This window comes from Cherax quadricarinatus, chromosome 30 (assembly GCF_038502225.1).
Source record: "Cherax quadricarinatus isolate ZL_2023a chromosome 30, ASM3850222v1, whole genome shotgun sequence".
Lineage (NCBI taxonomy): Eukaryota > Metazoa > Arthropoda > Malacostraca > Decapoda > Parastacidae > Cherax > Cherax quadricarinatus.
In genome coordinates, this window is record NC_091321.1 from 32,319,462 (window position 1) to 32,334,638 (window position 15,177).

At 40.1% G+C, this 15,177-nt stretch overlaps 1 long non-coding RNA gene across 2 annotated transcripts; it reads left to right on the forward strand.

Annotated features, from left to right (window-relative positions):
• Positions 1-610: 610 nt before the first annotated feature.
• Positions 611-14,917, forward strand: LOC128692523 (uncharacterized). Of its 2 annotated transcripts, none has more exons than XR_008407594.2 (4): positions 611-707; positions 845-1,014; positions 4,209-4,366; positions 13,135-14,917. It is a non-coding gene; the product is annotated as an uncharacterized lncRNA (long non-coding RNA). The 2 variants fall into 2 exon arrangements; XR_011392634.1 differs by having other exon boundaries at positions 845-982.
• Positions 14,918-15,177: the final 260 nt, after the last annotated feature.

Here is a 15,177-nt window from a genome sequence, read left to right on the forward strand (position 1 = left end):
TTGTTATTGATCAATACCACTCGTTCGTGGTCACAATAATGTAAAATACTGCTCGTTGAACTAGTACACCAAACAGGGACTAGAATGAAATTAGTCTAGAGCCATCTACACCATCGTGTGTCCTTGGGTAGCGAGTACAACATTCAGTTCTGCTGGATGCGCTACTCTTAAGGATTGTATGGTTCATTGGATAAGGGCGTCATGTGTTTTCGCCCACCATGAGGCAGGCCAAAGCAGCATGGGTTCGAGTCCTTGGCTAGTGCAGTGTTGTTATTGATCAATACCACTCGTTCGTGGTCACAATAATAAACAGGAAAACTTGCACGCACTTGATCTTCAGAGTAATAGGTAGGTTAAGTAATAGTTGCACATTTTATGCTACCAAGTGTATTGATGCTTACATTAGAAAAGTCTCTGCCAGACTTTATTCTTTTTCTTCCTGTTTCTCTGGTAGTGTGGTGGTCTGCTGGCTATATTTCCCAGGCTTCATTTTGTCTACCTCGCCTGTCAGCGCCATCTTTTGGCCTGAGATATGCACATTTAATTTGGTTCCTGCCAATTCCGTCTCTTTATCTCTTTTTATTTTATTTGCCTGTGTTCCCAGGAGTCTCTGAGCTCCTCATCCCTGGTGTTGGACTTCATAGTTTTATTAGTGTTCCTTGTGTATTTATCTACTATAGGGAATTTAAGTACTTGTCTCAGTTTGTGTTAGTGTTATCCTAAGTGACAGTATTCTTGCCTTAACGTAATTTTAATAATTCTCCTCCCTTTTGATACAACTTTATGCAGCGTACTAGTTAATTATACAACACATTCTTATATTAAATTTTATCCCGGCCCACAGGTCTGCTCTCCCACACATGTGGGGGGCGTTGTCACTGGTACTGGTGTTTGTTACGTGGAGCCAGTGTAATTAAGGTTACCCATTGGTGCTTCAACACTCTTCCTGTACACTCATCTCATATTTCGTTCAAGCCACTCTGTAAGAAAAGTTCCTCATACTGTATGAACCTTGTGAGTTTAGAGCTTAGTTTTGATTGTAATAATAATAATAATAACAATAATAAAAGCCTTCAAAGCTTCATGATTCATCGAGTGTTGTACCATTATATATAGTAGAACTAGTCAACTACTTCCTATCATTTATTCTCGACGTCCCTTAACCACAATTCTCATAAACTGGTACTTGCACTGACACTGCTTATTCGTGCTGCTACCAGCCATCATCTTCAACAGTCAGCTTGATAACACAGCCATCAACTCCATCCCTCATCTCCCTTTATACTAGATAAGTACATCAATCAATGACTTTATACATCCCCTGGTTTTGATAGTATATTCACGTGACTATAATGGATTCCTGTTATTTCTGTGTTATCTAAGTTTTTCATTTTTTGGTTGTAAGAAAGTTGTGCATTGATGCTACATCACTGTTTATCTTTGGTTATTTTTTTATTCTTGATTTTTACTGACATAACTTGAGACCTTGACGGGATTTACAAGAATACAAGATTTAACAAGATCAGTCAGTCTTTAGCTGTTGTTTTAAGGTTGTGTCACAATGTAAAATGGGTGTCAGGTTTTTGTTTTGCTTCATAAGTTAATAGGAAATCAGTACTGTCAACCTTCATCGTTTTAACTTACGTAAAAAATCGTAAGCGTAAAGAAAGTAACAAGAAGTAACAAGAAAGTAACAAAGTAACAAGAAAGCGTAAGTGTAACTTACGCTTTCTTGCTAGTTTTGGGTTTCCATTCTTGTATCAGGAGAACACCTATGATAATCTCCTATTTTACGTTAGTCTTCTGCATTAGCAGCTTTGCTGCTATTAATATAAAAGCGGATTTGGGTTTGCCTTTCTATTTAAATAGGAGTGCAGTAATTTTCCTTCCTGTGTTTCGTTTTATAGTTTTCAGTCGATTTTCTCTTCTCCTTTTACTTATCTGTCTTCTCTTGAGTAATCTGGAATTATACCGAACGAGTGTGTACTGTGTCATTTCGTTAAGAATGGAAGCTTCTACGTTTTGGATGAATGTTGGTAAAGAATTGGGCCATTCAGGCAGTAATCTAAGCTATTTCGTAGTTGTTAAGTTAGAGTATGAATGATCTAGGCTAGAGCGTGAAGTCATGAAAGAGAGCAATAGAACACTGTAACCAGAGCTTAGATAAGTTGGGGGAGGAAGAAAGGTACATAAGGATGGATTATGTAGGAAGGTGAGGGGGGAGAGGGAGTAATAAAGGTCAGTGATCCAGTCATATTTGGCATATATTAATAAAGGTTGTGTGTGTGTGTGTGTGTCTTGTATAATCAGGTGATTGGTATACCACACTACCCGTCAGAGGCAGACGTGTATACAAGATACATACATGCTTGACAGTGAACTCGAGGTAGTTACATTTATGTCATTGCCAGAGCGACTGCAGCGCGAAAAGGAGAGATTGGCTCTGGAAGCACAAAGATAATTAGTGAAACAAAAATATGATAGTAGAGCTGCAGAGCGGAAACATGTAGTGAAACATAAGGAATTAGAAGATTTAACTGAACATAGGCAGTAGGAACAACAACGGGATTAAAAACATTTAAAGTTAGAACGTAATAAATTAGAGCTTGCTAATAAGAAGGCTGATGAAGGCAGTCTTGAGTCAACCTGTAAGTGCGGGCTTTAAATTACCTAAAATACCACCTTAGGCTGACGAGGATGACATAAGTGCCTATTCGATCTTTTTTGAAAATACAGCTACGCTTTGTTAGTGGCCCTCTGATTACTGGGCCGCAAGATCAACTTTATTGTCCATAGGTACTACTCTAAATATATATCCTACTTTACCTAGAGAGGTCGTTTAAGATTAGAATCAGATTAGTAACAGCGCCTCTCTCGCGCACAGCAGACGGAGGATCAAGCCTCTACATATGGTTAGTGCTTAACATGAGTTATTATTTTCCAACCATAAAAAACACTAGACTTTGATTCACTCCGTAACCTCGTGTTTACAATACCGATAAGACGAAGAGTCAGACACATGTGCAACATCTGGGTATCTTTATTGTAGACGTTTCCCTATCCAGTGGCTTTATCGATACAAGAGCATAATGTGAAGAATGTAGAATTATATACAAAAAATTTAAGTAATTAGCCCTGAGGTAATTAGCCCTTCAGGTATGAAGGGCTAATTACCTCAGTTATGAAGCTTGGTGCTTATATACCGGCGTCAGGTAGGAAGGATTTCCCAGTGGAGGTAGGCCATACCCAAGTAACGAGCCAGTAGTGAGAAGGTTGTGGTGATGTCCTCTGTATCAAGATATCAAGATGTTGCAGTGTCTTACAAGTTATACAAAATAAAGAATTTGACACTCGTGCAACCTACTTCAACTGAGAAATCCCGCCTACAAGTGACAATGCCTTCGTTTGCTGCACGTCCCTCACCTGACGCCTGTACATTAATCACCAAGTTTCATGCATGTGCTTCAGAATCTTGAAGATTACGGTGCTCTACACCAACTCCAAGATTGTATTGATAAAGTAACTGATTGGCGAAGCATCTATAAATGAAGATTCCCAGATGCTGCACATGTGGATGATGAATTCCTCTCATCAGTCCTTAATGAAATCAGCGTTTCCATCCGAGACAAAAGTTAGTTTCTCCGGTTGAGATTACTGAACCCGCGGATGTGTCCGCCTCGGCTCATAATTATCCTAATGAGGGTGTAAAATCTACGGCTGAAGAGCTGAAGCCGTCTAAACCTAAACAACCTGGAAAAACTCTGCTCTTATTATAAAATGTTTAACATATGGTGAGGCAGAACACAAAAAAAGATTGTCCTAGAAGAGAAACCGAAACTATTGGCAGATTTTTTACTGATATGACATAAATATACCTTAAAGTTATGAAACAATATAAGGTGCACATACCTACATTTTTTAGGCATACAGATTGTCCTTGTGTAGTTATTCGAGATTAGTTGCTTTCTAACCTCGATCCGTCTAAATTTAAATTTGTAACTTTAAGTGATTACCGTAAGAGATCTGACAGTTTCCCTGCTGCTCGTTGCTATCTCAAATGCAGATGGTGCTCTGGCTGGACCGATGCAGTCATTACCAAAATAACTTCATGCTCGATCTTAGTAGGAGAAAACTAAAGGGCTGATTTCCCAACTGTACTTGATAAGTCAGAGAGTCCTGGTATTTATGTTTCTTCCCATTTTTTTCAGAGGATACTGATTCTTACGAATCCGCGAAAGAGAAAGTTCTACATGGCTGCATTGCTACAGAGGTAAATTCACCAGAGATCGACGAGGTAAATTCACCAGAGATCGACGAGGTAAATCCACCAGATATCGACGAGGTAAATCCACCAGATATCGACGAGGTAAGTCCACCAGAGATCGTCGATAACACCAGTGTCGAGTCGCCATCAACTCCTAAGGTGTAAAGTAAAAGGACACAAGTGCAACTAATGTGACATTTATTGTAGCAACGTTTCGCTCTCCAGGAGCTTTATCAAGCTTGATAAAGCTCCTGGAGAGCGAAACGTTGCTACAATAAATGTCACATTAGTTGCACTTGTGTCCTTTTACTTTACATATTGTCGGTAATTCTACCAACTTTATTACAACTCCTAAGGTACCACACTGGTACCTACCTTCACTATATCCTGTTCAAACATCTGTAAATGTGGTAACACTATTCATGTCTAAGGTTAAGAAATTATATAATTTCTTATTCCCTGATGTCAAGCCACTTGACATCTCGCAAAACGATTTTGACAGCCTTCAAAATAATTCTTCTGGTCTTGAGAAGTATCATAAAATAACTGAAAGTGGTGAAGTGATTCAAAGGAAACATTTATAATATATGATTCTTAATAAATTTAGAAATGATAATTACCTCTACTAAACAGACGACGGCTCATTAAATATCTCCTGATTTGTCAGTTTCTGGTATTTTTCTCATAGAAAAGCACCATTAAAAATTAGACTTACTTTTGGCTTGGGATACTTAGAGATATTAGAGACCAGTGTAAGTCGTGCAGTGTACGTATACCAGTTAACTTCATGTAAAGGCCGAAACTTTCCAAGATCAAGTTAGATTTTTTTCAGTCTCCTTTGATTGTGGGTCCCGCTGTATGACCCTTGTAGGTTTAGTGCTTCTTTTTGAATGTAATGATAATATTGTGGGTCCTGTCTCGTCGTTCATTTGGTGGCCACATGTGTGTGTGTGTCTGTCTTATAAACACGAAATACGATAGGTACATCTTGCTACTTCTACTTACATTTAGTTCACTTTACACATATGTAAACACGTATATGTATGTACACTCATCGGAATTTTCTTATATTTTCTTAATAGTTCTTGTTCTTTTTTATTTTCGTTTCATCTCCATGGGAAAGCAGAAAAAAATAATTCCTGTGTAAGTCATGCATGTGGCAAAAATGCCTGGAGTAAGGGGCTAGTAGCCCCTTCTTTTGTAAATATTAATATAAGAAAAACTTTATAAAGATGGGATGTTTGCAAGTGTGTGAATGTAGTGTAGATGATATGAAAGAGGCGATTGCCAGTGTCATGAATAAAAAAAAAAAGCTGGATACTTTGGCTCTAAGCAAAACAAAGCTGAAGGGGGTAAGGGAGTTTCAGTGGGAAAAAATAAATGGGATTAGGTCAGGAGTTAGAGCTGAGGATGGAGTAGCAATAATGTTGAAGGATCAATTATGGCTGGAAAAGAGAATATAAAAGAATAAATTCAAACATTAAGTGGATTAAAATAACGATTTGATTCGATAAGTGGGTTATAGTGAGTGTTTATACACCTGGAGAAGAGAGGAATGTAGAGGAGAGGCGGGCGAAGCGGCATGCAGTCGGGCTCCCCTTCGGCAGCACCCGGGAAGCAGCAGCACCCAACAATACAGCGCCAGTGCAGCCAACAACAGCCACGATGCCCCGCTCCGCCCCACCGCACAACTTCACTTGAGCGAGACTCAGCCACAGCAGCCTTTTCTGCAGTAACAACTGGTGGACCCGCCTTACCCACAGCACTCAGCAGGCCTCGCTGTGCCTCCTCTGGCGCCTCTGATCACCGAGTTCTCCGGCTTCTTGTACACGTTGATTCCTGCCTCAGACCTTCGGGAGTCTTCTAGAGACTCGGCTGAGCATTCTTCTTCTAGGCAGGGAGGGATCGGATGACTTTTTGGACCGGCTGGAGGCCAGCCTGCAATGGAGCAGCAGTGCCGGGGAGGCGCAGATAGCAGCACAAAAGACACCTAGAAGACCCACCCTCTCAAAATTCTGTACTGAAACATCTGCGGTCTCTGCCGCAAGGTGGCGTCCTCAGCCTCACCCTATTCAATGTCTTTATGGCCTGGAAATGACGTCCCGAAGGCGAGTGTTACGCAGGTTTCTGCATTAATAAAATAAGGTGTTTATAGTGAAAAAAGTGATCCATAATTTTATAAATAATGTCATTAATTTGTGGGCGCTTTTATGGAGTGAAGTCACGGCGTGACTGTGGTAGCGGAGTAACTGTTGTGATAGCGCCTGAGAGAGGTGATGTAGCTTGGATCTAAGTACCTTGAATTTTTTGTTATAATTCTCAGGCCGTACGCTCGTTTTGGGTTTATATTTACGCTCACGTGTGCCCTGATATGGGCCTGTCCCTGTTGTTTGAGTTGGGCCTGTGTGTTCGGGTAAGATTCTGAACTAACAGTGCGTTTAACAGGAGGCTAGAAGCCGACTCGGAGTCGGTAATTTTTGTGTCCCGCTGTTTATTTGTTCTTGTGTATTAGCCTTAATTACCTAGTAGTGGTGTACTAAGTTGTTCTATGAGATGTGGTAAAGATAGGTTTTGTTTTATATATAGTTACTGGAAATGTCAGGGGAACGCCTTCCGCCTGACATAAGCAAATTTGATGATGACACCAAAATTGGCTGTCCAGTTCATTCTAATGAGGACAGAGCACTCCAGGATGATTTGAATAGACTGATGCAATGGTCGGAGAAGTGGCAGATGCAGTTTGATATAGACAAATGCAAAGTTCTAAACGTTGGACAGGAAAATAACCATGCCACATATAAACTAAATAATGTAGATCTTAATACTACTGATTGCGAAAAGGATTTAGGAGTTCTGGTTAGCAGTAATCTGAAACCAAGACAAGAGTGCATTAGTGTTCGCAATAAAGCTGACAGAATTCTTGACTTCATATCTAGAAGTATAAATAATAGAAGTTCTTAGGTTGTTCTTCAATTCTATATATCCTTGGTTAGGCCTCATTTAGACTATGCTGCACAATTTTGGTCACTGTATTACAGAATGGATATAAATGCTCTGGAAAACTTACAAAGGAGGATGACAAAGATGATCCCATGTATCAGAAATCTTCCCTATGAGGATAGACTGAGGCCCTGAATCTGCACTCTCTAGAAAGGCGTAGAATTAGGGGGGATATGATTGAGGTGTATAAATGGAAAACAGGAATTAATGAAGGGGATGTAAACAGCTTGCTAAAAATATCTAGCATAGACAGGACTCACAGCAATGGTTTTAAGTTGGAAAAAAATCAGATTTAGGAAGGATATAGGTAAGCACTGGTTTCGTAACAGAGATGTGGATGAGTAGAACAAACTCCCGAGTACCGTCATAGAAGCTAAGACGTTGTGTAGTTTTAAAAATAAGTTAGATAAATACATGAGTGGGTGTGAGTTGGACCTGATTAGTTTGTGCTACTTTTTCAGATGCCGTGCTCCTTCCTTAACTGAATGTGACTGACCTGACTAGGTTAAGGCATTGGCTTAAGCCGATGGGAAAATTGAACCTGCCTCTCATGGGTCAGCAGGCCTTCTGCAGTGTTCCTTCTTTCTTATGTTCATATACATGAACACGCATATATTTATACACACAGATCTGAATTTTCTCCTATTTTTCTAAATAGTACTTTTTATTTTTATTTTCTTTTATCTCCATGGGGAATTGGAAAAGAATCTTATCTCTGTAAGCCATGCGTGTCGTAGGAGGCGACTAAAATGCCGGGAGCAATGGGCTAGTAACCCCTTCTCCTGTAGACATTTACTAAAAAAGAGAAGAAGAAAAACTTTATAAAACTGGGATGCTTGAATGTGCGTGGATGTAGTGCGGATGACAAGAAAGTTTTGATTGCCAATGTTATGAATGAAAGGAAGTTTGATGTCCTAGCTGTAAGCGAAACAAAGCTGAAAGTGGGTAGGAGAGTCTCGGTGGGGAGAAATCAATGGGATTAAGTCAGGAGTATCTGAGAGAGTTAGAGCAAAGGAAGGGGGTAGCAGTAATGTTTGTATGGGAGGTGGAGAATACTAAGCTAAGTCTGGTAAAGGACATGGTTGAAATATACTACTTAGCTTCAGTGACGGCTCACCGTCCCGCAGCTGTCCCCGGGTCGTTCCTTTGAGGAGCCATCTATTATCCAACCCTGAGCTGTGGGAGTGATGAGTAAATAATTGCCCCAAAGGAGCGTATATTTCAGCATTTCACATGAACATAATGCTGAATGAATTGATACATGTTTGGGCACAAAAGTCCTCCCCTTACTGCCGTCTATAGGACAGCCTCAATCACCTTGTGTCAATACGAAACTGCAGCGTCTAGTTTTAACAAGAGATTGAGACCTACCTTGGTCTTTGTAGAGTGAGCGGTGGTGTTGACAGCACCACATACGACAGGTGTAAGTGACTTGTTTGGATAAGTAGTGTCTCGTACTGTTGCACTGTCCTTCACTACACTACACTAAAATCCAGATTTGTCCTTTGTGGTAATTTCACAACAGGAAGATAGTTACACTTCACTGTAATAGTTCTACCATGAATTTTGAGATTGTCAATGAACGAGAAACAAAAACGTGCGGATCACTAGTGTTCTTTGTCCGTTCTCCCCGCGTGAAGCACGTTTCCCCGTTCGTTTCTTAAAGCAATCTGATCCCTGAAGCAGAATTCGCCCTGGGCGCGGCCCGAAGGTGCTGACTTCAGCCTGATTTCCCTCCTTGCTTAACATTGTCACAGTATTCAACATGATAGAATACTGAATATGATAGATTTCCTGTTATCTAACTATCGACGACAGTTCATTATTGTCTTACATTGTAAGTAAAGTGGTGCAGGGTTTTCCTGTAACATCCCTGCTAAGGTGAAGAGAGTTATATTTCTCATCTCACTGTCACTCATACACGAATACTATGATGCAACACTAGGTGGCGTGACTTATGACGATGCCACTAGCTGTGTGTGGATTTCATTAAACTGTTTATGCGGAAACAGGAGAGGCCATCAGCCCCTCTGGAGGGCTGAGTCCCTCAGGGGGCTGAAGGAGGCTGATAAGGCTGAAATTCCCTTTCTGGAGAATTTTCTCCACAGTGTTGAAGGATCAGTTATGGAAGGAGAAGAGGGAACATAAATGCATAAATTCAATGATTATGTGGATTACAATAAGGGTCAGATGCGAAAAGTGGGTTATAATAAGTGTGTACCTGGAGAAAAGAGGAGTGTAGAGAGAAAGAGAGAGACAGAGACAGAGACAGACAGAATAATTGTGGTTGGGGACCGATATGCTAAAGTGAGACAAGCGGTTAGAGAGGAGTGCCAGGTGTAAATGATAATGGGGGGGCCTTTGATTGTACTTTGTATAGAAAGGGTTTAGTTAGAGGTAGTACATATATTTTGAGAAAAAGGGATAAGTATACAAGATATGATATAGGGCATAATGACAGTAGTTGGACTATGAAATGGTAAATAAAAGAGAGATGGGTAGACATCAGGGTCCACGGATATTTCAGATCACCTTTTTAGTTGCAGCTACAGTGAGAGTAAAAGGTAGATGGGATACAAGGAGAATGGAATCTGCAAGTAAGGGAGAGCTGAAGGTTTGTATCTGAAGGAGGAGGCTGTTAGGGTAAAATATAAACAACTATGGGAAGAAAGATGGATTAGTGAGAGTATAGGCAATGAGGATGAAGAGGTATGGGACAGATTTAAAAATGTAGTGTTAGTGTTCAGCAGAAGTTTGTGGTTACAGGAAAGTGGGTGCAGGAGGGAAGAAGAGTGAATGATGTAATGATGAGGTAATAATAGTAAGAGAAAAAGTTAACATATGAGAGGTTTTTACAAAGTAGAAGTGATACAAGGAGTATATTGAGAGAAAAATAGAGGTTTAAATAGCGGTGAAGAAATGTAAAAGGAGAAAAAATTAGAGAGTGGGTGTGAAGGCTTACTCAGCCCTGTAATAACTTCAGACAGTATTACCAAGGCTGGCTCCTCCTCAGGAAAATTAATGAATAGAAAAAGAAATAATAACAGACAAACATAAACACTTTATTATATATAAAATATAAAATATAAAACACTTAAATATGAAATATTAATCCTACATTAAAGAAAATGAAAAATGAAAAATATAAATGATAACTGAATTCAACGCTAATATAAAACTTGGGTGTCTGGTGTTGGTGACACTGCTTGTTGAAATCGTAGCCGTTGCCGATGATGGGGAAGGGGGGTCGCAGGTGTTGGTTACAACCCACTGGCTAGTTCTTCACAGTATAGCTTTGAGTATTCTATCCCGATGACAAGAAAGCAGGTTCTTTACCGCTGTAATGATGAGGTGTTACGTCCTGCAATTTTATACAGGTGCACAGGTAATTAAATCCAAAAAGGGAAAGTCTCAGGACGTTAGTCCATCTCCATCAGTTCTACTCGTTGATTGGCAGGTGACCCTCTCTGTCATCCAAGCTGGAAAGATAGACAAGTTACCCACTGCTTAAGAAATCACTCTCCATGATAAGTACAATACCTAAAAGATGTGGTGATTATTACAACAGTCAACTTAGAGCAAAACTGAAAGGACTAAGTTTATTATTGGTCAAAAGTGAAGCTTTCAACCAATAAATCCACTAGAATACAAGGCAGGAATGTACTTACAGTAGTTCTGGGAGCTGTGAGTCTAGTGATTACTGTTTGGACCGGAGCCCCACACGTCACCTTTCGGTGGGGGGGGGGGGGAAGAAGGAGGGGAAGGGATAGCGGGAGCTAGACTGACCCTACCTTAACAAGCAGCCGGCAGTCAAACTATCACTTTCAGGGTGGGGGAAAAAAGGCGGGAATAGCGGGAGCTTGACTTACCCTACCTTAACAAGTAGCCGGCAATGAAACTATTGTTACTATATACTCCCTCGCTACTCCTATCTATTGAACTTTTCCCTCACAGTGGGTGAGATGCTATCAACAAATTTTGTTGGAAATAAGAAAAAGTTTTGGTATGGGATTAATAAGTTGAGAAAGCCGGACAAATAGATTTGACAATTAAAAATAGGAGAGGAGAGTTATTTGATGGAGAGTTAGAGGTATCAGAAAGATGAAAGGATTATTTTGAGGAACTGTTAAATGTTGATGAAGATACGGAAGCTGTGATTTTGTGTATTGGGCAGGGAGGTATTACATCTTGTAGGAGTATGGAAGAGCCAGTGTGGGAAAAATGTGTGAGGCAGTGGGTAGAATGAAAGTGGGGTAAAGCAGCTGGGAATGCTGGGATAAAGACAGAAATATAAAAAGCAGGTGGGGATTTAGTTTTGGAGTGGTTAGTGCTTTTATTTAATAACTGCCTGGAAAAGGGTAAGGTGCCTAGGGATTAGCAGAAAGCATGTATAGTTCCTTTACATAAAGGCAAAGGGGACGACAGTGTAAAAATTATAGGGGAATAAGCCTTTTGAGTATACCGGGTAAAGTGTATGATAGAGTTATTGAAAGAATTAAGAGTAAGACAGAGATCAGGATTGTGGATGAACAAGGAGGCTTTAGGAAGGGTAGAGAGAGTGTAGACCAAGTGATTTCAGAGAAACATATAGGTGAACAGCATTACGATAAGGGTTAAGGGGTTTTAGTGGCATTTATAGATTTGGAAAAGGCGTATTACAGGATGGATAAGGAGACAATGTGGCAGAAGTTGCAAATGTATGAAATAGGAGGTAGGTTACTGAAAGCAGTGAAGAGTTTTTACGGGGATAGTGAGGCTCAGGTTAGAGTATGTAGGAGAGAGAGAGATTATGTCCTAGTTAAAGTAGGCCTTAGATGGGGATGTGTGATGTCATCATGGTTGTTCACTATATAGATGGGGTTGTAAGAGAAATGAATGCTTGGGTGTTGGCGAGAGGCGTGGGATTAAAAGATAAAGAATCTAACACAAAGTGAGAGTTGACAGTTGGTTTTTGCTGATGACACTGTGCTTTTAGGAGATTCTGAATATAAGTTTCAGAGGTTGGTGGACGAGTTTGGCAGGGTATATAAAAGAAGGAAATTAAAAGTGAATATAGGAAAGAGTAAGGTGATGATAAAAAAATTAGGTAATGAAAGATTGAATATCAGATTGGAGGGTGGGAGTATGGAGGAAGTGAATGTATTCAGATATCTGGGAGTGGACTTGTCAGGAAATGGAACTATGGAAGACGAGGTGAATCATAGAATTGATGAGGGGAAAAGGTGATTGGTGCACTGAAGAGTCTCTGGAGACAAAGAACGTTATCCATGGAAGCAAAGAGAGGAATGTGTGATAGTATAGTTATACCAACGCTCTTATATGGGTGTGAGGCATGGGATGGCGAATGCTGCAACTAGGAGAGCCCTGAGTGGGGGATCTCCTAGTTACAACCACCTCAACAGTCCCTGAGGAGGGGCTGTTGAGGTGGTTCGGACATTTAGAGAGGATAGAAAGAAAAAGAATGGAGGGAGAGGGTAAAGGAGGTTTTGTGTGCGAGGGGCTTGGATTTCCAACAAGCATTCGTGAGCTGCTTTCGTTTAGTGGATTGCTTAACATTAATTCTTATTGTTCTTTTAGAATTTCACACATTTCATTTTTATCGTCAGTGTATGAAACTCATGTGAGATAGGAGCGAGTGGAGACAAATGGTTTTTAGGACTTTACGTGCTGTTGGAGTGTGAGCAAGGTAATATTTATGAAGGGATTCATGGAAACCGGCAGGCCGGACTTATATCCTGAAGGTGGGAAGTACAGTGCCTGCGCTCTGAAGGACGGCTGTCGATAGGATGTTTTATAAATGCAGTGTAGGCGCGCCTCTAGTAAGACAGTAATGGAATAAATGGTGAACGTGTTTTTTTTTACTTTTTCAGGTCACCCTGCCTTGGTGAGACACGCCCAATGTGTTAAAAAAAAGGATGCACTTGTAGGTAGCAGACATAATCTGTCTTAGGTAAAGGGAGTATCTTAAATCCATATTCAGTGTCAAAAAATAATTGAATCAAAGATAATTATCACTCATAATTTGAATAAAATTGACGAAAGAAAAAACACTGCCTGTAAGCAGAAATTAATTAACTAGTATCAAAAATATTATTAATTATTAATAATAAACTTGACAAATTCTTGAATAAGAGGATATGAACATGTGAAACAAATCTATTTTAAAAGGCAGGAATTAAAAAAAAACTCTCGCTGTTTCATTTAACAGACAAAGATTTTCCATCATCGATTAAATTCTCAGTTATTCTCGTTGGCTGACACGAACTGACAATGTCTCTGACCTTATTTAAAAGAAGGATATGGAGAGTGTTTACTGCAGAAAACTAAAGAGCATTTATACCTCAAGGTTCTCCTGAGAGTCGCAGTCTTACATCTCTTCATCAGGTGAAGTAAACAGATTTTAATATTAGCCAATTCGAACTTATACTGAGACCTACATAAACGCCATCCTTAACAACCAGAAGTGAGAAGATCAAAATTCCTATTATTGTGAGCAACTCAATAACTTCTCATTGGAATATACCAACAATTCTTCTTCCTTGTTTCATACAGTTCATATAGTTAAATTAATTGCGTTAGTAATGTAGCTATTTAAATAAAAACGTTAGTGGTGAATGATATTTCTGTGAACAACAGGCCTTTTAGGTGTGTTGGTACTGATGGCACCGAAGGCTGCAGTGCGACTGCGGCCAACACGGTAGAAACTGGAAGACAATCACAAGGTTTTTAAAGTGGTTCTACGTATACAGTCGTTATGTATTCCTGTCACGGAGTGATGGTAGGTGAGAGGGTGATAAGACTGGCAAGCATGAGAGGAGTTCCTCAGGAGTCAGTTCGGGAACCAGTTCTGTTCCTAATATATGTAAGCATCCTGAGAGAAAGATAAAATTCTACTGAGGATAAAGCCGTGGAGAAGACAAAGGTAAATTATAAGAGGAACTGAACGGACGTAAGGATTTTTTAAAAGAAATGGCTAATGTAATTCATCTTCAACATGTGCAAAGTTCTACAAAACAGAGGGGCTTTTGATCTTGGGAATTGGTTCTGGTTCCCAATTCCCTGAATTAAGCCTGAATACCTTCCATCACCCCCCCCCCCTACAGGCGCTGTATAATCTTCCGGGTTTAACGCTTCCCCATGAGTTTAATAATGCACAATAGAGAGGGGGAGCAAACTAGCGCTTGAGAAAACGCTGGAGAGACTGTAACTACCAATTTCGAGTTGAGAGAATGATTATGTGAAGAGTTTCGTACCAAATACATCAGTGGGAGAGCACATCAACAAATACATCAGTGGGAGAGCACATCAAAAAATCAGCACAAGCAACATGTGAATGTCTAGCAGACAAGAGAGCAATACTCAGAAACTAAAAAAAATCATCCAGGATTGTATATCTGATTCATGTCAGATCTAACCCATAGGTAACAGTTCATTCAAAGAAAATGGAAAAGGGTTAGAGATCTGCAACAAGACTAGGCACAGAGCTGAGAAACTTCACCTACGAGATCATTAGATAAAAGAAGATCCAGGGGATATAAAATCGTGTAAAAAATACTCGTAGGACTTGACACGGTAGACATGATATTACAGCCCAGGAGTCCAAATGGCCTGTTATCCTGGGTGTAAAGGGAGCAAAATAAACACAGCAGAAAAGTTTTGACTTATATTATCCTTCACCAATTTTTAGAACAGCAATATGTACACTATACACTATGTACAGTGATAGGTATTAGTGCACTCCACGGTAAGCAAGGCAGAATAGAAGCCACAAGAGAGCAGACCGTGCTTCAACCAGCTCTAGAATGGGAATGACAAGGGCAGACAGGAGAGTGGTACCCACATAACCTCTGCGATTGCCAAAACCATCTTCTTATTGGCTGGAACCTGGTTACTAGTTGAACGACGGGGCCCCA